Here is a 22,816-nt window from a genome sequence, read left to right as displayed (position 1 = left end):
ATTTGATTACTCAGCCTATTTACTAGTAAGTACTTGGCTCATATACCCCATTTCTTCTTCTTCTATTTTTTCAAGTCTTTGTAGGTAGTATGTTTCTAGGAATTTATCCATTTTTTCTAGATTGTCTAATTTGTTGACAGATAAATTTTTCATAGTAGTCTCTTAAATTTCTTTGTATTTCTGTAATATCAGTTTTGACACCTCCTCTTGATTTCTGCTTTTCCTCTCTTTTTTCTTGGTGGGTCTAGCTAAATTTTTGTCAGTTTTCTTTATTTTTTTTTAAAGAACCAGCTCTTTGATTCATTGATCTTTTCTCTGGACATTTTAGTTGCAATTTCACTGATTCCCCTGAGAGCTTTGTTATTTACTTCCTTCTACTAACTTTGGACTTCATTTGTTCTTCTTTTTTTAGTACCTGGATGTGTAAAGTTAGGTTGTTTGTTTTAAATCTTGTTTTTTGATGTAGATATTTATCATTAAGACCTTTCTTCTTCAAACTCCTCTTGCTGCATCCCATAAGTTTTGATAGGTTGTATTTCTATTTTCATTTGTCTCAAGGCACATTTTTATTTCTCTTTTGTTTATTCTTTGACCCATAGGTTGTTCAGTAGCATGTTGTTGAATCTCCACATACTTGTGAATTTTCCAGTTTTGTTCTTGTAAATAATTGATTTCTTGTTTCATATTATTGTGGTTGGAAAAAATGCTTGATATAATTTTAGTGTTCTTAAATTTATTAAGACTTGGTTTTTGGCCTATTATATGATCTACAATATCATGGAAAATATTCAATATGCACTTGAGAAGAAGGTATATTCTCTTGCTGTTGGATGGAATGTTCTGTATACATTTATTAAGTTTATTTGATCCAATGTTCTCTTTTTTTTTTTTTTGCTGTACATGGGCCCCTCACTGTTGTGGCCTCTCCCGTTGTGGAGCACAGGCTCTGGATGCGCTGGCTCAGCGGCCATGGCTCATGGGCCCAGTCGCTCCACGGCATGTGGGATCTTCCCAGACCGGGGCACGAACCCATGTCCCCTGCATCGGCAGGCAGACTCACAACCACTGTGCCACCAGGGAAGCCCCAATGTTTTCTTAAGGTGGATGCTACTATTTATTTTCTTTCATTTTTTTTAAGCTGAGGTATTGTTAATGTACAATATTATATTAGTTTCAGGTGTGCAATATAGTGATTCACAATTTTTAAAGGTTATATTCCTCTTATAGTTATTATAAAATATTGACTTTATTCCTTGTGTTGTATTACATATCTTTGTAACTTAATTGTTTTACACATAGTAGTTTGTACTTCTTAATTCCCTACCCCTATTTTGCTCCCTTCCTTCTCCCCCTCTCTACTGGTAACTACTAATTTGTTCTCAATATCTGTGAGTCTGGTTTTTTTTATTGTTGTTTTATATTCACTAGTGTATTTTATTTTTTAGATTCCACATATAAGTGATACCATACAGTATTTGTCCTTCTCTGTCTTGCTTCACTAAGCATAGTACCCTCCAAGTCATCCACGTTGTTACAAATTGCAAAATGTCACTCTTCCTCATGGCTAAGTAGTATTTCATCATATTAAATATATAATTATATATAAATATATAATTATATATAAATATTATATATAAATATATAATTAAATATTTAAATATTTAAATAATTAAAATGTATTTAATTATTTTTAAACTCTTCATCAATACTTCTAATAACACAAAACAGGTTTTATGGCTTAATGTCTCCCTGAATTTCTTTTTTTTACCAGGTTTATTGAGAAATAATTGATATCTATCACTGTATAAGTTTAGGGTGTACAACATGATAGATTAATTTACATATGTTGTGCAATAATTACCACAACAGTTTTAGTTAACATCCATTATCTCCTATAGATAGAATTTAAAAAATATTCTCCTGAAAATGAGAGCTGTTGGGATCTATACTCTTAACAACTCTATGGTATATCATACAACAGTGTTAATTATACTAATCATGTTTTACATTACATCCCTAGTACTTATAACTGGAAGTTTCTACATTTTGACCACCTTCTTCCAATTCCCCTCTCCCTCCAACCCCCACCTATAGTAACCACAAATCTGCTTTCTTTTTCTATGAGTTTGGTGGGTGGTTTTTGTTTTTAGATTCCACATAAAAGTAAGATCATACAGTATTTGTTCTTCTCTGATGTGTTTCTCTTAGCATAATGCTTTCAAGGTTCATCCGTGTTCTAACAAATGGTAGGATTTCCTAGGTTTTTATGGCTAAATAATATTCCTTTGTATATGTGTGTATGTATATGTATACGTATATATATGTGTGTGTGTGTATGTATATATTTGTGTGTGTGTGTATACCACTTTTATGCATTCATCCATCAATGTGCAGTGAGGTTTTTTCCATATCTTGGCTATTGTAAATAATGCTGCAGTGAACACGAGGGTACGTATATCATTCTGGATTAGTGTTTTTGTTCAGAAAATTCCCCAGAAGAGGAATTGCTGAATCATATGGTAATTCTATTTTTAGTTTTTTGAAGTACCTGCATATTGTGTCCCATTGTGGCTGTATCAATTTACAAGCCCACCAGCAGTGCACAAGGGTTCCCTTTTCTCCATATCCATACCAGTATTTGCTTTTTGGGTCTTTCTGTTGTTGACCATTCTAAGAAGCATGAAGTGATAACTCATTGTGGTTTTAATTTGCATTTCCCCAATGGCTAGTGGTGCTGAGCATATTTTTATGCATTTGTTGGCCATTTGTATATTTTCTTTGTAAAACTGTGTGTTCAAATTTTTTCATATTAATTGGATTATCTGGGTTTTATGTGCCAGTAAGTTGTATGAGTTCTTTATATATTTTGAATATTAAACATTTAACAGATACATGGTTTGCAAATATTTTTTTCCCATTTCATAGGTTGTCCTTTCATTTATTGGTTTATTTGGCTGTGCTGAAGCTTTTTAGTAATTTATTTTTACAACCTTTTTAACTCAGTTTCTTTTTTCAGTTCCTTAAAGGATAGATTTTGGTTGTTTATTTGGCACTTTCTTGCTTGATATTGGCCTTTCTTGCTATGAACCTCCCGCTTAGAACACCTTTTTGCTGCATTCCATAAATTCTTGTATGTTGTGTTTCTATTTTCATTTGTCTCAAGGGAGTATTTTAATTTGCCCTTTAATTTCTTCATCAATCCATTGGTTGTTCAAGAATCTGTTGTTTAATTTTCATGTATTCATGAATTTTCCAATTTTTCTGTTACTGATTTCTAGTTTTATGTTATTGTGGTCAGAGAAAATACTTGGTATGATTTTGTTGACCTAAACAATAGACTGCCACATATTTTCCCAACAAAGATGTTTTTTGGGGGATCAGTAGATAATTGCAATTTGAGATCTGCTACCATGGAGAGCCACTTGCAAATTTCTGGCACAGCAAGGAAAGGAGACCACTTACAGAGGATAAAATGAAGTTAGGAGGGCTGTAGTAAACAAAGAGTTCATGACTCTTGATTGACTGTGTCCTTGCCAGGAGAGAAGAGGTGTCTTCTTCCTTTTGGGCTCTGCTTTCATTGCAGAGCATGAAGCACCCCCTTCTGGTCTCCAACTGTATTTAATTGAGGTTTCTGTTATTCATTTTTTAGTTTCAGCCTTCTTGAATTTACTAATTCTTGTTTTGTGGTGTAACAGTCTGACCTAGAAAATGCTGCCTGTGCACTTGAGAAAAATGTGTATTCTGCTGTTCTTAGATAGGATGTTCTGTGTATGTCTGTTAAGTCATTTTGGTCTATAGTGTTGTTTATATCTGCTCTTTCCTTATTGATATTCCTGTCTGGATCAATCTATCCATTGTTGACAGTGGGGTATTAAAGTCCCCAACTATTATCATATTGCTGTTTATTTTTCCTTTTAGCTATGATAATTTTGCTTTATAAATTTAGGTGCTCCAATATTGGCTGCATAAATATTTATAATTTTAATGTTGTCCTGGTGAATTGACCTCTTTATCATCATATAATGACTTTGTTTCTTTTTTACCTTTTTTTTTTTTTTTTGCGGTACATGGGCCTCTCACCACTGTGGCCTCTCCCATTGTGGAGCACAGGCTCTGGACGCGCAGGCTCAGTGGCCATGGCTCACGGGCCCAGCCGCTCCGCAGCACGCGGGATCCTCCCAGACCAGGGCACAAACCCGCGTCCCCTGCATCGGCAGGCAGACTCTCAATCACTGCACCGCCAGGGAAGCCCTTACCATTTTTTATCCAATTCTATATTACCTGATGTGAGTATAGCTACCCATGCTTTTTTTTTTTTTTTTTTTTTTTGTGGTTACCACTTACTTAAAATGTCTTTTTCTATTTTTTTACTCTTGGTCTATTTGTGTCTTTAAGGATAAAGTGACTCTCCTGTAGTCAGTGTATTGCTGGATCTTGTTTTTTTTTTTATTTCTTCAAGCATTCTATAGTGTTGATTGTATTATTTGATCTATTTACATTTAAAGAAATTATTGATAAGTAAGAACTGACTATTGACGTTTTGTTCATTGTTTTCTGGTTGTTTTGTAGATCCACTGTTCCTTGTCTCTTATCCTGCTGTCTTTTTTCATGTTTTGATGTGTTTTGGCATCAGTACACTTTGACCTCTTTACCGTGTTCTTTTGTGTAATTGCTACAGTGTTTTCTATTGTAGTTACTGTGGTGCTTATATAAAATATCTTAAAATTATAATATTTTAAGCTGATAACAACTTAAGTTTAATAGAATTTCTAAATTTTGCACTTTACTTCTCCTTCCACTCACATTTGGGTTGTTGCTCTAACAAGTTACATATTTTTGTATTGTATAGCCAATAACAGATTATTGTAGCTATGGCTATTTTTATGCATTCCTTTCTTTTTGAATTTTAGAGTTGTAAATGAATTATGTACCACTATCACCAAAGTATAGAATCTAACTTTGACTGATTTACCATTATCAGTGAGTTTTACACTACCTTTTAATGTTTTTAAGATGTTAGTGTCCTTTTACTTCCACTAAAAGAACTCTCTTTTGCATTTCTTGTTAGGTGGTCTAGTGGTAATGAACGACCTCAGCTTTGTTTGTTTGGGAAAGTCTTTATCGCTCCTTTTATGAAGGACAGTTTTACCTAGAATAGAGGTGACAATTTTTTTCTTTAATATTTTGAAAATGTCATACCATTCTTTTCTTGCTTGAAAAGTTTCTGTTGAGAAATCTGTCAGTGATCTTATGAGGCTTCCTATGTCATGACTCTTCTCTTTTATCTTGCTGCTTTTAAAATTATTTCTTTGTCTTTTGAAAATTTAATTTTAATGTTTCTTGGTATAGCACCATTCAAGTTCAACCTGTTTCATGTCCTTTTTGCCTCATGGATCTGGATGTTTATTTCTCTCTTTGTTCAGGAGGTTTTCAACCATTATTGTTTTAAATATACATTCTGTCTCTTTATCTTCTTCTGATTTCTTTTCATTGTGTCCTATAAGTCCCCTAGGGTTTCTTTGTTCTTTTTCATTCTTAATTTTCTTTATGATCCTCTTGGATAATATCTAATGTCCTGTCTTCCAGGTCCCTGATTCTTTCTTCTGCATGATTGGGTCTGCTTTTGAAAGTCTCTGTTGAATTCTTCAGTTCAATTATTGTAATTTGTAACTCTAGGATGTTTCTTTGTTTGTTTTTTGATAATTTCTATTGCGATGTTGAACTTCTAGTTTTGTTCATGCATTTTTTCCCCTAATTTTGTTTAGTTACCTGCCTCTGTATTCTTGGTGTTCACTGAACTTCTCTAAGGTGATTACTCTGAATTCTTTGTCTGAAGACAAAGTTCATAGGTCTCCATTTCTTTAGGATGAGTTATTAGAGCTTTATTATTTTCCTTTGTTGATGTCATATTTACCTGGTTCTTTGTGATCCTTGATTCCCTATCTGCTCACCTGAGTAATTGGGTTCCTCTTCCAGACTTCACAGGTTTGCTTTGGTAGAGGCCATCTTCACCCATCAGCTCAGTTTAGGTTTCTGGGCATGTCTGTTGGTAATGTCCAGAACCCACCTGCCCAAGGACACTACCAACAGACACATCCAGACACCCAAACTGAATTTTTATCAACAGTCTTTCTGATATTTATATCCTCAAACCCATTAATTTTTTTTCTCTGAACCTTGAAGCAAAAGTCTCAGTCAATAATGTTGTCTAAAATGTCCAGAATGACCATCTGTTTGTTAATACCTTCTGAATATTCTTCATGTTTTCAGGATTTAAAATGAAGTTTTTATATTATGATAGTCTTTCTATTGATTTAAAATTGACAAGCAGATAGTAAATATATTTCTAAGAATCTGAATTAACAGGTTAAAATTTTAAAAAGCACTAAAGTTTTGTGGCATCTTTTGTTTTTTAGAATTTAGGTTTATTTTTATTCAGCAAATTTATTTTCTAAAATCACATTTCAGAAAACTAGAGCTTTGAATGACATGTCCAATTCAAATCACTTCTCAAACTTGAATTAGAGTTCTACCAGTTTGTTAGCATTCTATTCTCACCATCATGGTCTACTGTTTTCTTTTCCAAAGTTTGACAATAAGATGCAAAAAAGTGTCATGCTATCAAATATGAAGTAGATATTTTCCCCATGAGGAATAACTTTCTACAACAGGTCAAACAGTTGTCTGAAAAACATTTAAATTTATGAACTCTTCATACATTTACATGACAATGGGTCACAAAATAAATTCATGTATCCTTGTTATGTAAATTGAGAATAAGTAGCAAGATATAACTAAAATTGTATCTCAAAAATGACATTTAAAACCTAGAGTGTTTTTTTCTTTGTTCTTGCTGTTACTCTTAGTCTGCACTTAAAATAATAACTGTTAAAAAGTTTATGACACCAACACTGTATTCAAAAAGGAAACTAAATTCATGCAGAAACAGAATCGTACTCTGTCAAACATTAAACCTAATCAGTTTCCTCAGTAATGAATCTATAAATTCTAAGGATAAAGATAGCATTGTGTAGGAAAAAAGGAAATGGATTAGAATCTCTTAGGAGATAAATTTGACAATACCTGGATGAGTACTTTAAAAAATCCTTTTGGTTCATCTTTCCTTTATTTAAAAAAAGGAATCAAATTATGTTATTTGTTAGGTCCTTGAAAAGATTATTATATTCAGTCTTGCTCTGTATCAAATAACTTGTAGAAGTTTTAAAAATAGAAATGTGTATGCCTCTCCAGAAAAATGGGAACTGTAGTGATGGGATATAGCCATCATATTTCTAATTATTAAATTATGTATATGTATATAAATAAAATATATATCTGATGGATAGTTATATTTATATGTTTATTGTAAAGGTGTTGTTTAATCAATTTGGCTATTAATAGTTTTCAGTTTATTTTTACAAGAAACTACCTTTAGAGGTGCTTCTGAGGTGTTTCCTTGCTTATAATCAAATATGTCCAATATGTGATTCCCCCACATAACTATATGTTTACTGGCAAATAGTCACAAGAACAGTTTATACTACATATGGTCAATGACATACCATCTATCTGCATTTAAGCACTCTGCAAGAAAGGTACATTGAAATAAGAAGCAAAAATATATCAACAGCATGACTGACAAAACTTGTAGTTTAAGAATGCTATAAAATCTTTTATGTTCCACTGGAGAATGTAGTAATGAAAAGAAGACTGGGCATAGAATGAGACTCAAAATGTTAAGCTGTTGGCCTACCAGCCACTTGAAAAAATTACAGACAAAGGTAAATATATCTGTAAAATATATATTTTGTGAAAACCAGTTATTTCAAGATGGAAAATAAAATCAACAGTATTTATGCTAATTAATAAATAATCTGTGTAGCAGTGGTCTTGTGGTATTTAGATCTGTTGTAGAGACTCATGATTATGGTTTCTTTAATGCTAAAAACCACCCATTTTTTATTTTAATGAGTTGCATACTTCAATCATCTACTTTAGGATGTAAATTGAGACTAATGCACACAGACTTCCACCACTGGCTATTAATGAAGCAACAAGAAATAAATTAATCCTCCCCCATATACTACTGTAAAACTTGGGTAAAAGAAAACAACAGTTTTCAAACTGAGCATTGAAGAACTGTGATCCCTGTCAGAAGTGAAACAAACAAGATGTACCCTACAATAACCCTGGAATTCTGCATGGAGATAATTTGTGACTATGATAAGAAGGAGTAAAAGAAATAATAAGCCTGAAAGTCTGGCTGGTTTAGGGAAATTGGGTTTTGGAGATGGTGAAGGCTGAGGAAGCTGGAAGTTTTGAGTCATTTCTCATGAGAGGTAGGAGTTATGCAGAAGAAGAAATCCCAAGGATTCTATATAGCAGTTGTTTGAATCTTCCCTAAGTACTAGGTTAGTCATGCTATGGTGAAACTTCATAGTACAGACCTTAAAAGGATGGCAGATTTTTAGGTGAGCAATTTCCAAAACTCACACACATCAGATAGCTAGTAAATTCTGACTATCTAGAGTGAAAAGTCCTTGTTGAACACATTAGGTATTCACTGGAGGTTTCAGAGAAGTCATGCCTTAGTTGAAAATTTGAATTATTAATGAAATGATGGAATAAGGAATTGTAGGGACCAACTCAACTTCTTGCTGGAATGAAGTCCAATAATCTTTAAAGAATAACCACAAAATAGAGACAATGAACAACACAATATTCATAATGTCTGGCAACACATTGTCTAGCATATAATAAAAATTACTAGATTTTCCAAGGAGCAGGAATATGTGACTTAAAAAAGGCAAAACTCAATTAATAAAAGCAGACCCAGAAATGACAGAAGTTATAGAATTATCAGACAAGGACCTTAAAATAGAAACTATAAAATATTCAATTATTTGAAGGAAAGATTAAACATAAGACAGAAAATTAAGGTATAAGATATAACCAACTGAAATCTCAAGCTATTAATTTAAATATATCAAATTATAAATTCACTGGATAGGATTAACAGATTTTGCACTACAGTAGCAAATATTTCTAAAATGAATACGTAATAATAGAATCTTTCCTAATGAAAGCATTGAGAGAAAAAAATCTTTAACAAACTCACTGCATACAGAACAATTCAAGCTGTCTACTGTGTGTAATCAGAGTCCCAGAGGAAGGAACTATAGAAAAAAATAAATAGTGACAAAATGTTTTCCATGTTTGATTACAAGTTAAAATACTAAAAATTCAAGAATATTATAGGAGCTACTCAAAAGAAGGAAAAAGATGAAACTAAGATACACCATAATCAAATGGGTTTAAACATGTGACAAAGAAAATCTTAAAAGTGCAACAATGAGGAACACAGATAGGCAAAAACAGCTGATTTCTCTGAAACTATGCAAGCATAAAGACAATAACTTCTTTAAAGTATTAAGGTGTTGTGGGTGGAAGGGAGGGCATGAACTTAAAATTCTATACCCAGAAAAGGTACTTTTCAAAAATGAATGTGAGAGACTTCCCTAGTGGTGCAGTGGTTAAGAATCCACCTGCCAATGCAGGGGACATGGGTTCGATCCCTGGTCCAGGAAGATCCCACATGCCACAGAGCAACTAAACCTGTGCGCCACAACTACTGAGCCTGTGCTGTGGAGCCTGTGAGCCACAACTACTGAAGCCCACAGACCTAGATCCCATGCTCCACAACAAGAGAAGCCACTGCAATGAGAAGCCTGCACACTGCAATGAAGAGTAGCCCCCACTCTCCACAAGTAGAGGAAGCCCACGGACAGCAACAAAGACCCAGTGCAGCCAAACATAAATAATAAATTAACTAATTTAAAAAAAATGAATATGAAACAGAGACACCCAGCAGAGTTGCAGGTAGAAATTAGGGTACATGAAGAGATAAAATGAAGACTGATAGGGATCATAAATATATGGTAAATGTAAATTATATATTTCTATTGTTTTATTTCATAAAACCTAATTGACTGTCAAAAGAAAAAATATTAATGATATACAGTGAGATTTCTAATGTGTAGTAAATCAAATCTTGACAATACTGTAAAGGTAAGTACATAGAACACTATTGTAAGTTTCTAATATTATGTGTAAAGTAATATATGTCAAAGAAGAATTTTATGAAAAATGCATTATAAAACTGATCACAAAAAATAAGTAATGATAACATTTAACTTATTCAAAAAATTTAAGAGAACAAAGGAAAAATAGAAAGCATACAGCAATATAATAGACTTAAATCCTATCAAGTCCAAACTTGTATTAATTACAAATGATCCAATTAACCATTAACCCTACAAGTAAAAGACAAAGATTGTCATACTACATAAAAAAGGAAGCCAGGACTATTTGTGGTCCTCAAAAAAAAAATTAATTAAAAAAATAAATTACATATATAGATAGTTTAATATAGAAGGAAATAAATATATGCACCCTGAAAGCATTAAGCATATGAAAGCTTTAACTATAATATCATACAAACTGGACTTCAGAACAAGGAATGTTACTAGGGAAAGTTTATGATAATTGGATTTAGTTCATCAAGAAGATATAACTGTTTTAAATATCTGTGAATCAACCAACAGTTTTATAACACATGACAGAAAATTTGACAGAAAAGAACAGAAAACACTTCTCTCCTAGAAATTGAGCAGTACATAGAAAATCATGATGGGTTAGGAAGACTACAACATTAGTGACCAACTTACCCTATTTGACACTTGTAGATCAATGCCCCCAACAACAAAACAGGATATACATCTTTTCAAGGACATATGCTTCAAAGTATTTTATATTTCTGATAATTTCTATTTGTCCATAAGATATTAGGTTTGTTACTCAATTTTCAAGTATTTGCGGATTTTTCTGATACCTTTATATTTATTTCTAATTTAATTTCATATAGTTAGAACATATACTCTGCATAATTGAAATTTGTGTTATGTCACAGCATATGGTCTATGTTGGTGCTTATAACCTGTGATGGGCAAGGATTTAATTGGAAAGGTCACAAGGGAGCTTTCTTAGGCTTATTAAAATTGTTTTAATTATATTGGTAGTTATACAAATGTGTACATATAATCAAACTCATCAAATTATAATAATAGTGGATGCATTTAATTGTATAAATTATACCTCAATAATTCAGTAAAGGAAAACAAGATACATACATTTTCCACCATCAATTTTATTTTAGTTTAGAGATGATAAAATGTCTGTGAGGCATGTTAGCAAAACATACACTCCCGAATTTGCCACTAAACATGAACAGTAGTAAATACATTTAAGCATATGGAAAGAAGTACACTTTCATAACTCATCAGGGAATGAAAATTAAGACTGTAGAGAATAACTATATTATACCCACTAGAATTGCAAAAATAGGTAAAATGTTTGATCATTTTGAGTGTTGTTAAGGAATTAGAGCACCAGAAACAATTACTATAGGAAGTTAAACAGCCTCTTTTAATGTACACTCTCACATTATCTGGTTGAACACGCACAAACTGCCGGTTATCCAACTTTCAGATATATATACCAGGGATGTGTACAAAAATGTGCTCAGAAACATAACTTGTAATAACAAAACACTGGAACAGAGATCAATCCAAAAATGTATTCAACAGACAATGGATGGTTATACTGTCATATATTTACACACAAAAAAATATGATTCAAGAATAAAAATAAACTTCAACCGAATTAACATGAAATTTAGAGGCAAATGTGACTCAAAAAAGTGTTGCAAAAGAGTTAACATGACTTTCATAAATCATATGAAAAATGATTTTATTGTTTTTATTATCTGTATTCTAAAATACAGATAAAAATATCTATATGTTTAAAAACCAAGATCTTGTAAAGATTATAGGTTAAGCTTAATATATAGCCAAGGTTGAAAATTATTTTTCTAGAATTAACAGGTAATATTTTTTAAAATTCTGTAATTCCTTACCATCATATTTTCCTTGGAAAATTCAATTTTGAAGTTTTGTTTGTTAATTTTCTAACACATTTCAGAAAGTGACTGGTGTTATAAAATTATAAATGGACTTGGGCAACATGGATATCTATCTAAGAATAGGAAGGAGAGTAGTAATTAATGTTACTTTGCAGGAAAGAAAAGCAATTTTCCATTCTTAAGAACATAGAAGTAGATGAATATTTTCCAAAGAATTAAATATGGCACTCAAAGCCATGATCAATCATAATCTCTTTATTTCGTTTTAGATATTTTAATTTTTATTGGAGTATAGTTGATTTACAGTGTTGTGCTACTTTCTGCTAAACAGCAAAGTGAATCAGTTATACGTAAACATATATCCAGTCTTTTTTAGATTATTTTCCCATATAGGTCATTACAGAGTATTGAGGAGAGTTCCTTGTGCTATACAGTAGTTCCTTATTAGTTATCTATTTTATATATAGTAGTGTATATATGTCAATCCCCAATCCCCCAAAATATCCCTCCTCCCCTTGCCTCCCTGGTAACCATAAGATTGTTTTCTTCATCTGTGACTCTATTTCTGTTTTGTAAATAAGTTCATTTGTACCCGTTTTTTTAGATTCTACATATAAGCAATATCATATAATATTTGTCCTTCTCTGTCCAACTTACTTCATTCAGTATGACAATCTCTAGGTCCATTCATGTTGCTGCAAATGGCATTATTTCATTCTTTTTATAATGGAGTAGTATTCCTTTGTGTGTGTATATATATATATATGTGTATTATATATGTATATTATACATATATAATACACATATATAGGTGTGTGTATATATATATATATATATATATATATATATATATATATATATACACACACACACACCCCCCATCTTCTTTATCCATTCCTCTGTCGATGGACACTTAAGATGCTTCCATGTCTTGGTTATTTTTTAATAGTGCTGCAATGAACATCGGTGTGCATGTATCTTTTCAAATTAGAGTTTTCATGATTTTTAGATATATGCCCAGGAGTGGGATTGCTGGATCATGGTAGCTCTATTTATAGTTTTTTAAGGAACCCCTCCATACTGTTCTCCATAGTGGCTGTACCAATTTACATTCCCACCAACAGTGTAGGAGGGTTCCCTTTTCTCCACATCCTCTCCAGCACTTATTTGTAGGTATTTTTTGATGATGACCATTCTGACTGGTGTGAGGTGATACCTCACTGTAGTTTTGATTAGCATTTCTCTGATAATTAGTGATGTTGAGCATTTTTCATGTGCCTCCTGGTCATCTGTATGTCTTCTTTGGAGAAGTATCTATTTAGATCTTCTGCCCATTTTTCAATTGGATTTTTTTTTTTTTTGATACTGAGCTACATGAACTGTTTGTATAGTTTGGAGATTAATCCCTTGTCAGTTGCTTCGGTTGCAAATATTTTCTCCCATTCTGTGGGCTGTCTTTTTGTTTTGTTTATGATTTCCCTTGCTGTGCAAAAGCTTTTAAGTTTAACTAGGTAGCATTTGTTTATTTTTGTTATTTTCATTACTCAAGGAGGTGGGTCAAAAAAGATCTTGCTGCTATTTATGTCAGAGAATGTTCTGCCTATGTTTCCCTCTAAGAGTCTTATAGTATCTCATCTTATATTTAGGCCTTTAATCCATTTTGATTTTATTTTTTTGTATATGGTATTAGTGAGTGTTCCAATTTCATTCTTTTAAGGGTAGCTATCTACTTTTCCCAGCACCACTTACTGAATAGACTGTCTTTTCTCCATTGTATAATACAGTCTTGCCTCCTTTGTTATAGATTAGTTGAACACAGGTGCATGGCATAATCTCTTTAATATAAAGATCCCACCCATCAAATTCTTTTCAAGTATCTAAACTTTGGATCATCTCGTGTCAGGACACTGCTGGGACTAGAAGTTGGCAGGAAAAAGCTGTCTGTCCAGGAAACAACCCCTGGTGTGCAGGAGGCAATTGAAACTGAATTCTACTCTACTTGAAATCAAATTTGCTAAACCTCAATGTCTTTTAAAGAATTGTGTACACCCTAATTAGTAAAATCTAATCATTAGAATGTCTTTGACTCATAAATAATTGACTATGAAAGATTTATCACATGTCCTTTTGTTGTTGATCACTGTTCACATTACTGTAGTGTTTGACAGGACTCTAATGGTGTCGTAAATTCCTGAAAGAATTAATGAACTCTCATGTCTAGCTTACTATCATATCTTGCTTAATATTTGGTTAAGAAAAGCATACTCTAGTAGATTGTCCATTTAGTTCCATAAAAATAACTAAATGATTAAAGAACACTATTTCACACCTGTAATATGCCTTACTTTATAATTCATATCTTTTAACATGCTTAGAATATAGCTTTAGGCTTTGCTGAAACACTTTTAAAAATCTTCAGTAGCTAATGATATTAAATGTGCATTTGTGTCAAACACAGAAAAATTCATTTTATTTTCCTTGTAAAATATTGTGTTAGCAATACTGAATTATGGTAATTATCTTGGACAGTCTTAAGATTTTCTCATAACTGCACATGTAAACAAACTAAGGATGACATATATTTTTCTATATCCTCTAAGAAACAAGTATTTTTCTGATATATAAAACATTTCTTACTCAATATAATCCTTCCAGAATGAAGCAATTATTACCACTATTACAATCATGAAGTAGTATTGAAACTCCTTTTGAGGAAACTAAATATATGAACTTGAGTACTTATCCACTTGATTACTCAGATTGACTATTCTTAGGCCAATTGCCAAGAAAGGAATTGTAAAGCCAAATGTTAAATTTGAATCATAATCATAAAAGGAAGAGATGCCCTGTTATCCAGTTACCCAGAGGGCAGTGTGAGTACACTGCTGTTTTATGGAGACCTTTAAATGTTCTGAAGATCCTTTCCAACTTCGTAATTATTTAATCAATTCCTAATAAGTAAAATATTTAACTAGTATAGCCAATGGCATAGAATAGTTTAAGCTATCATTAGCATATTTTCCTTGGTATGAAAGAAAAATTTAGGAGTACGTTTTGAGGAAAAGTCAGAGCAAATGCTATCACCCAAAGATAAAGAAGGAATACAGAAGCTTGGATAGAATTTTAGCAAAGACCTTACAGACAGTATTTACTTATAATGCATATTGAAATGCATTATTTGATGTACATTGATCCTTGCTCATAACAGTATCTCCTTATTTATTTTAAAAAGAACAACCATTCCTTTGTAATTCATAGTTATTGCAACACAGGGTTAATGAGCAATAATTTAGAATCACTGTTATGTAACTGAGAAAATATAAGTATCTCTCAGCTCTCCAAGACATCATAATATTTTCAATTCGACACTTAAATGACCTCACCCAAAGTGCTTTCCAAATGTGCCTATCCTGTTGGTCTGAATTGCGGGAATACCAATAAATGCTCTTTTCCTGTATATAATTTATTTTAAGCAGAGGAACTATTATAGCTGCCATCTGTTTTGGCTACTTCTCATCTTTTTTTGGCATATGAACAATGGTTTAGTGAACAAGTGAATCATGGACTTATTTAACACTTTAGACAGTGCTATAAAAACTCACTGTCACAGTGAAAATATACACAAATTATGGTTCAACAACATTTATTGGGGACCAAAGTTGCAATGGATGTTATCTTTCTCTTCTATTTGACACTCTTATTTTATTAATTCTGACCCGATAAATTGAAGTTTTTGCAGTAAATTTTCTCCAAGAATTTGCCTGGTATTTAAACCTTTTAGAATTAAATCAAGGAAAAGAGGGAGGAAAAATGTAACTTCTTTTGAAAAGGGTTCATAAAGCATAACTACATTATATTAAATGAAAAGATACCATCAGAACTCACAGTACTTTGATCGATTAAATTCTAAATTTGTTTATATTTATTTAAATTTTAGAAAAAATTTACTTTCATCATAATTAAAAAATTAATAATACGGTATTCGTTTCCTGTGGCTGCTATAATAAATTATCAAAAAACTGAGTGGCTTAAAACAAAAATTTATTTTTTCCTCCCAGTTTTGGAGGCCAGAAACCAAGGTGTCATCAGGGCCATGATACTTCTCAAAGTTCAAGAGGAGACCCCATTCCTTGCCTCATTTAAATTTTAGTGGCTGTCACATTCATTAGTTTGTGGCTGCATTAATCCAATCTCTGCCACTCTCTTCACAGGACCTTCTCTTCTGTCTGAGTCTTTTCCTCGCCCTTCTCTTAAAAGGGTACTTTTAATTGAGTTTAGGGTTCATCCAGGAAGATTTCATCTCAAGATCCTTAGCGAAATTATCTGCAAAGACCCTTTTTACAAATAAGGTAATATTAACAGGTTTCAGGGATGAGGATGTGGGCATTTCTTTTGGGGGGCCACCATTCAAACTACTATAGATAGTATCTGCCAAAACTTAAATATCAGAATAGCATATGATAAACTCTCTAAGTTTAGGAGTCTAGTTTATGAAGAAGTAACAGAAAAGAGGAAAAAAAGGCCATTTCTTAGAGCATGCCAACACTCCATAGGGTCCATCTTCATTGCTCTTCCCTATAAACCATTGTTTCTGATATTCAAATCTTTATCTCTGTTTGATACTATTTGCCACTGCCCAAAGGTATGATATATCCTTATCTCGCACCACTTTTTCCTCAACTGAAAGGGGTTGATCAAGTGTACCACTTGAGGCTTACCAACTGGGGGATTTCCCCCTAATGCTGTTTTTTTGTTTGTTTATTTGTTTTCTGTTTTTTTTTTAAGGGCTGCACTTGATTAGAACTGCTGTGCCAGAGCTGTGCTTGGTGCTTGCTCATGTACCCATAGACCAAGTCAAGCATTTTTAAAAATTCTAATTGCTGTTCATAGGGAACTTCCCGTGTTGCTATGGCTGTAGTTGAGGGAAAAGTCTATTGATGCCTTTCTTTAAGTTCAAATTTAGGAATAAAAGGAACCAAAAGATTTATTGTTTGGGCATAATTATGAAGTTTGTGCTGGAATATTTGGTGAAATTAAAGTTATTTTTTTAAAAACAGCAAACATAATTTAATGATACAAATAATATCCTGGCAGGTTTTTTTTTTGCTTTCATATCCTTTAAATAGTGCAAAAAATGGAAAAGAAGGAAACATACTGCAATTTATAATTTAATAAGTTTGACCAAGAATCAATGGTAGACTTATGGAAGTAATTTACAGCTGGGTTTGGAATTCTCCACCCTTATTTCTGGGGATATTTGGATGCATGGATTTAACTCTTAGCTAAGATAAGGGTATTGGAGTTGATGATGTGCTACTTCAAGTCCAAAACTCACCTGGTAACCCCAAGGGACAACTGGTTTATTGATGGTTTCTGGGTGGAAAACATGATTAGAAGGCAGTAAGATCATGCTAGGAATATCTGCCTTGAGCAGATTACTAGAAGACCTTGCCATCTAATCTTTTTTATACTTCATAATTTTTGTGACCTGTTGAAGAAATCTCTTGCCTTCCAAGATCGTAAAGATACTCTTCTATGTTTTCATGTAGAAGATGTATTGTTTTACTTTTGAAATGCATATCACTTCATCTGGAATTCATTTTTGTGTAGTATGAAATAAAGGCAAAGTTTCCCATATGGATACCAAATTTTCGCAGAACTCTTTATTGTAAAGCCTACCTGTTCTGAAAAGCACTATAGGGTCACTGTTTAATAAGTCCACTGAAATATATCTGTGGGACTGTTTCTGCACTCTTTACTGTATTCCATTATTCTGTTTTATTTTCATTCACAGTATCTTAATTAATGTAACTTTATAATAGATCAGTAGGTAGTGAAAGTTTCCAGCTCTTTTTAAAATCAATATTGTCTAGATTTTTCCTATATTATTGCATTGCCATGTATACTTTTTAAGTTGACATATAATTGACATGTAACATTGTTAGTTTCAGGTGTACAACAAAATGATACAATATTTGTGTATATTGTCACATAATCACAAAAATCTAGTTAACATCCATCATCATGCATAGTTATAAATTTTTTTCTTGTAATAAGAACTAAAGTCTTTCAAATATCTAATACAGTATTAACTATAGTTACATGGTATACATTATATTCCCATGACATTTATTTTACAACTGGAAGTTTTGTCTTTTAACCATTTTTATTCATTTTGCCCATCCCCACTCTCCCACACCCTCATCCCCCAACCCTGGCAACCATCAATCTGTTCTCTGTATCTGTGAGAACATTTTTTGTGTGTTCTGTACATTCCACAAGTAAGTGGAATCACTTAGAATTTGTCTTTTTCTATGACCTAACTCACTTACCATAATGCCCCCAAGTTCCTTTCATTTTGTCACAAATCACAAGATTTATTTAAATCACTGAATAATATTCCTGTGTGTGGGATATATAAAGATACCCAATTTTTTAATATATTCATCCATCAGTGGACACTTAGGTTTCTTCCATGTTTTGGCAATTGTAAATAATGCTGCAATGAACATGTGGGTGCATATATCTTTTCAATTTAGTATTTTTATTTTCTTTGGATAAAACCCAGAAGTGAAGTTGCTGGATCATATGGTAGTTCTACTCTTAGGTTTTTTTTTTTTTTCTTTTTCTTTGCGGTACGCAGGCCTCTCACTGTTGTGGCCTCTCCCATTGTGGAGCACAGGCTCCAGAAGCACAGGCTCAACGGCCATGGCTCACGGGACTAGCCACTCCGCGGCATGTGGGATCTTCCCAGACCGGGGCACGAACCTGTGTCCCCTGCAACGGCAGGTGGACTCTCAACCACTGCGCCACCAGGGAAGCCCTACTTTTAGTTTTTTTGAGGAACTTCCATACTGTTTTTCATAGTGGCTGCACCAATGTACATTCCCACCAAGAGTGCAAAGCGTTCTCTTTTCTCCATATCTTCACCAATACTTGTTACCTCATATTTTTGATAATAGACATGAAGTGATATCTCATTGCAATTTTGATTTGTATTTTCCTGATGAATAGTGATGTCGAGCACTTTTTCATATACCTGTTGGCTATCTGTATGACTTCTTTGGAAAAATGTCCTTTAAGTTTGTCTTCCCATTTTTACTCAGATTATTTTTGTGCTATTGACTTGTATGGCTTAATATATTTTGGATATTAACCCCTTATTAGAAATGTATTTTCTTCTAGGAGTTTTATCATTTCAGGTCTTAGACTCAATTATTTAATCCATTTGAGTTATTTTTGTGTATGGTGTAAGATAGTAGTCCAGTTTCATTCTTTCACATGTTACTGTTATTTTATGTATGCCTCATGTAATCACAAAGCAATAACCTATAGCAGAAGCATGAAAGATATAGGAGTATAAGCATAACACTTCAGTAAACTATCATATTACAAAGGAAGAGAGCAAGAAGAAAGGAACAGAGAAATTATGAAGCAACCAGAAAAATTAAAAAATAGCAATAATTATGTACCTGTCGATAAACTTTAATGTAAATGGACTAAATTCAATCAAAATACATAGACCCATCTGTATGCTGCCAACAGTAAACTCACTTCAGATGTTGAATGTTGTCACATGTTTTTTCTGAGTCTTTTGAGATAATATGATTTTTTTTATCCTTAATTTTGTTAACATTGTATATCACATTGATTTGTGGACATTGAACCATCCTTGCATCCATGGAATAAATTCTTCTTGATCATGGTGTATAATCCTTTTAATGTAGTTTTGAATTCAGTTTGCCAATATGGTGTTGAGGATTTTTGCATCTATGTTCAGCAAGGATTTTGGCCTGTGATTTTCTTATCTTGTGTCTGGTTTTGGTATCAGGGTAATCATGACCTCATAAAGTGAGCTTGGAAGTGTTTCCTAATTTATTTTTGGAAGAGTTTGAGAAGGATTGGTATTAATTCTTCTTTGAATATTTGGTAGAATTCACCAGTAAAGTCATCTAGTCGTGGACTTTTTGTTGTTGTTGTTGTTGTTGTTTTTGCGGTATGCGGGCCTCTCACTGCTGTGGCCTCTCCCGTTGCGGAGTACAGGCTCCGGACGCACAGGCTCAGCGGCCATGGCTCATGGGCCCAGGCCCTCCATGGCATGTGGGATCTTCCTGGACCGGGACACGAACCCGTGTACCCTGCATCGGCAGGCAGACTCTCAACCACTGCGCCACCAGGGAAGCCCTGTTGTTGTTCTTGTTGGGAGGTTTTTTGATTACTGATTACCTCCTTACTAGTGATTGGTCTGTTCAAATATTCTCTTCATGTTTCAGTTTTGGTAAGTTGAATGTTTCTAGGAATTTTTACATTTCTTCTAGGTTATCTAATTTGTTGGTGGATAAATTTTCATAGTAGTCTCTTATATTCCTTTGTATTTCTGTGGTATCAGTTGTAACATCTCCTCTTTCATTTCTGATTTGTTTGAGTCCTCTCTTTTTTCTTTGTGTATCTAGCTAAAGATTTGTTAATTTTGTTTATTTTTTAAATAACCAGATCTTAGTTTCATTGATCTTTTCTATTAATGTTTTAGTCTGTATTTCATTGATTCCATTCTGATCTTCATATTTTACTTACTTCTACCAATTTTAGAGTTCATTTGTTGTTCTTTCTCTATTTCCTTGATATGTAAAGTTAGGTTGTTTATTTTGATCTTTGTTTCTTGATGCAGACATTTATCCCTATGAACTTTCCTCTTCAAACTGCTCTTGCTACATCCCATAAGGTTAGGTAGGTTGTATTTCCATTTTCATTTGTCTCAAGGTAATTTTGTATTTCTCTTTTAGTTTCTTTGAGTCATTGTGTGTATGATAGCATGCAGTTCAATCTCCATATATTTATGAATTTTCCAGTTTTCTTTATTTTATACAGTGGGTGGTCAAAAAAAATGATTGATATGATTTCATCTTCTTAAGTGTATTAAGACTTCTTTTCTGACCTAACATATGATCAGTCCTGGGAATACTTCATATGTGCTTGAGTAGAATATGTATTCTGTTGCATTTTGGTAGAATGTTATATATATATATCTGTTAAATCCACCTGTACTACCACATTGTTTAAAGTCAATGTTTCCTTACTGATTTTCTGTATAGGTCCTCTATCCACTGATGTTAATGGGGAATAAAAGCCCCCTACTATTATTGTATTGCTGTCTACTTCATCCTTTACGTATGTTCATACTTTGTATGTCTAGGTATTTCTATACTGAGTGCATCAATACTTAAACAATGTTATATTCTCTTGTTTGACCCCTTTATCATTATGTGATGATCTTTGTCTCTTATGAGAGTCTTTATCTTAAACTTTATTTTGTCTGGTATATCTACCCCAACTTTCTTTTGGTTTCTGTTTGTATGGAATATCCTTTTCTATCCCTTCACTGTCAGTCTATGTTTGTCCTTATATCTGAAGTGAATTTCTTGTAGGCAGCAAACAGATGAGTCTAGTCTTTTGATTGGAGAATTTAGTCCATTTACATTGAAGTTTATTGATAGGTATGTTACTATTGTCATTTTGTTGTTTTGTGTTGTTTTATAATTCCTGTTTCTTTTTTCTCTTTCTTTGTGATTTGATTATTTTCTCAATTGGTATTCATAGACTCCATCTTTTGTGTGTCCTCTCTAGATTTTTGCTTTGTGGTTAACAAGAGGCTTTCATAAAATAACTTACTTTATAGCAATCTATTTTAAGTTGCTAACAACTTAAGTTTGAACGTATTCTAAAACCCAGCATTTTTAGAATTGCCATATCTTTAAAACCAGCTTGTCAGAATCTTTCTTATAAACAACATGTTATTTTGATTATAATGAGACAACTCTATACAGAATTAATATCTTTATAATATTGAGTCTTTCAATCCATTAACATTCCCTATCCCTCCATTTATCTAGTTCTCTTTTTTTTGGGGGGGGGTACCAAATTACTTTATTTGAAGGAATGGTACTAAGGAAAGGACTTGTAGATGTTTTGGTACAACTTACAGAAAAGGTAAAGTTAACCCAAACATGCATGCACTGCCTTGGTGAAAAGGGAGGTCACCCCTGTGGCTACGGAAGCCAGCCTAAGGCTTAGCTCTCATTATCACTATTTCCCAGTGTGTGCTTATCAAAGAGATACTGTGCCATGCCAGATTCGGGGGCCCCATCGTGTGCAAGTTGGTTACATGGTCACCCAATTCTTTAATGGATTTCATCTACTCATTCAGATAATGAGTCTCAATGAAGTCACACAAATGGGGGTCATTTTTCTCAGTGGCCAGTTTGTGCAGTTCCAGTAGTGACTGATTCACACTTTTGTCCAAGTGTAGCGCACATTCCATTGCATTCAGCCCATTCTTCCAGTCATCACAGTCTGGTTTCTTGATATCCTGAAGGAAGATTCAGCCACCCCGTTGGTTCTGCAGCTTCATCAGTTTCTCAGCATGTTCCCTCTCCTCACAAGATTAGTGAAGAAAGTATTTGGCAAAGTTCTTCAAAGCCACATCATCGCGGTCAAAATAGTACGACATGGACAGGTAGACGTAGGAGGTGTAGAGCTCCAGGTTGATCTGGCGGTTGATGGTGTTCTCTGAGTCCTGGTGGTAGTTCTGGCACACCTGCAAGGGGGACACGGTCGTCATGGCGGGCGGCTGAGGTGAAGTGGTGGCAGTGGCTGCATGGTGCTGTAACGGCGGCAGGGACCTTAGGGCGGTCAGAGGGCACTGTGAGGTGGTGGCGAGGGCTGGCTCTGAGCGTCTGGCCAGAGCGGGGGAAGAGCACCGGGTTCCGTCCAAGCACTGTTGAAGCAGGAAACCATGGCTACTCTCCACGAAGACTGTCTAGTTCTCTTTTTAATATT

At 33.5% G+C, this 22,816-nt stretch overlaps 1 pseudogene across 1 annotated transcript; it reads right to left on the bottom strand.

Annotated features, from left to right (window-relative positions):
* Positions 1 to 22,047: 22,047 nt before the first annotated feature.
* On the bottom strand, positions 22,048 to 22,598 carry LOC307184206 (ferritin heavy chain-like; annotated as a pseudogene). The gene has a single exon. The product of its transcript is annotated as a ferritin heavy chain-like (transcript).
* Positions 22,599 to 22,816: the final 218 nt, after the last annotated feature.

The sequence above is a fragment of the Stenella coeruleoalba genome (assembly GCF_951394435.1).
Source record: "Stenella coeruleoalba genome assembly, chromosome: 3".
NCBI classification, from domain to species: domain Eukaryota; kingdom Metazoa; phylum Chordata; class Mammalia; order Artiodactyla; family Delphinidae; genus Stenella; species Stenella coeruleoalba.
The sequence above is the reverse complement of the archived record's forward strand: the minus strand, read 5'-3'. Positions and strand labels throughout refer to the sequence as shown.